Below are 2,500 nucleotides of genomic sequence, written 5' to 3' on the forward strand. Positions count from 1 at the left end.
TGGCCGAAAACTCGAAAAAAAGGCGGATTTGACGTAAAACGCCGCCTAGAAGTCGAATTTTGAGACGGTGTCTTGTGTGCACACTCCACACAATATGTATAAGTGGACTGGAAAGTGGCTAAGCATTCCGAGGAATTTTCGATTTATTTTGATTTTTCGGCCGAAACGCCGAAAATAGGCGGATTTGACGTAAAACGCCTCATATAAGTCGAATTTTGGGAAGGTGTCTTGTGTGCACACTGCACACAATATGTATAAGTGGACTGGAAAGTCGCTAAGCATTCCGAGGAAGTTTCGATTTATTTTGATTTTTCGGCCGAAACGCCGAAAATAGGCGGATTTGACGTAAAACGCCTCATATAAGTCGAATTTTGGGAAGGTGTCTTGTGTGCACACTGCACATAATATGTATAAGTGGACTGGAAAGTGGAAAAATATTTTCGGAGCACTTTGATTTTTTGGCCCCCCGCGTGCCTTGCCACGCCCTTGCTTATAGCAAAACGAGACGGGGCCTTGGTCCAACTTGGCATAGGCATGGAATTTGATCTTTATTACTTGGCCACGGTCATGCCACGGTACATGGAGGTTGCTTGACACCCCCGTGTGCATTTCGGAGCACTTTGATTTTTTGGCCCCCCGCGTGCCTTGCCACGCCCTTGCTTATAGCAAAACGAGACGGGGCCTTGGTCCAACTTGGCATAGGCATGGAATTTGATCTTTATTACTTGGCCACGGTCATGCCACGGTACATGGAGGTTGCTTGACACCCCCGTGTGCATTTCGGAGCACTTTGATTTTTTGGCCCCCCGCGTGCCTTGCCACGCCCTTGCTTATAGCAAAACGAGACGGGGCCTTGGTCCAACTTGGCATAGGCATGGAATTTGATCTTTATTACTTGGCCACGGTCATGCCACGGTACATGGAGGTTGCTTGACACCCCCGTGTGCATTTTCGGAGCACTTTGATTTTTTGGCCCCCCGCGTGCCTTGCCACGCCCTTGCTTATAGCAAAACGAGACGGGGCCTTGGTCCAACTTGGCCTAGGCATGGAATTTGATCTTTATTACTTGGCCACGGTCATGCCACGGTACATGGAGGTTGCTTGACACCCCCGTGTGCATTTTCGGAGCACTTTGATTTTTTGGCCCCCCGCGTGCCTTGCCACGCCCTTGCTTATAGCAAAACGAGACGGGGCCTTGGTCCAACTTGGCCTAGGCATGGAATTTGATCTTTATTACTTGGCCACGGTCATGCCACGGTACATGGAGGTTGCTTGACACCCCCGTGTGCATTTCGGAGCACTTTGATTTTTTGGCCCCCCGCGTGCCTTGCCACGCCCTTGCTTATAGCAAAACGAGACGGGGCCTTGGTCCAACTTGGCATAGGCATGGAATTTGATCTTTATTACTTGGCCACGGTCATGCCACGGTACATGGAGGTTGCTTGACACCCCCGTGTGCATTTCGGAGCACTTTGATTTTTTGGCCCCCCGCGTGCCTTGCCACGCCCTTGCTTATAGCAAAACGAGACGGGGCCTTGGTCCAACTTGGCATAGGCATGGAATTTGATCTTTATTACTTGGCCACGGTCATGCCACGGTACATGGAGGTTGCTTGACACCCCCGTGTGCATTTCGGAGCACTTTGATTTTTTGGCCCCCCGCGTGCCTTGCCACGCCCTTGCTTATAGCAAAACGAGACGGGGCCTTGGTCCAACTTGGCATAGGCATGGAATTTGATCTTTATTACTTGGCCACGGTCATGCCACGGTACATGGAGGTTGCTTGACACCCCCGTGTGCATTTTCGGAGCACTTTGATTTTTTGGCCCCCCGCGTGCCTTGCCACGCCCTTGCTTATAGCAAAACGAGACGGGGCCTTGGTCCAACTTGGCCTAGGCATGGAATTTGATCTTTATTACTTGGCCACGGTCATGCCACGGTACATGGAGGTTGCTTGACACCCCCGTGTGCATTTTCGGAGCACTTTGATTTTTTGGCCCCCCGCGTGCCTTGCCACGCCCTTGCTTATAGCAAAACGAGACGGGGCCTTGGTCCAACTTGGCCTAGGCATGGAATTTGATCTTTATTACTTGGCCACGGTCATGCCACGGTACATGGAGGTTGCTTGACACCCCCGTGTGCATTTCGGAGCACTTTGATTTTTTGGCCCCCCGCGTGCCTTGCCACGCCCTTGCTTATAGCAAAACGAGACGGGGCCTTGGTCCAACTTGGCATAGGCATGGAATTTGATCTTTATTACTTGGCCACGGTCATGCCACGGTACATGGAGGTTGCTTGACACCCCCGTGTGCATTTCGGAGCACTTTGATTTTTTGGCCCCCCGCGTGCCTTGCCACGCCCTTGCTTATAGCAAAACGAGACGGGGCCTTGGTCCAACTTGGCATAGGCATGGAATTTGATCTTTATTACTTGGCCACGGTCATGCCACGGTACATGGAGGTTGCTTGACACCCCCGTGTGCATTTTCGGAGCACTTTGAT

The sequence above is a fragment of the Trifolium pratense genome, unplaced genomic scaffold (genome assembly GCF_020283565.1).
Source record: "Trifolium pratense cultivar HEN17-A07 unplaced genomic scaffold, ARS_RC_1.1 scaffold_104, whole genome shotgun sequence".
Classification (NCBI taxonomy): domain Eukaryota; kingdom Viridiplantae; phylum Streptophyta; class Magnoliopsida; order Fabales; family Fabaceae; genus Trifolium; species Trifolium pratense.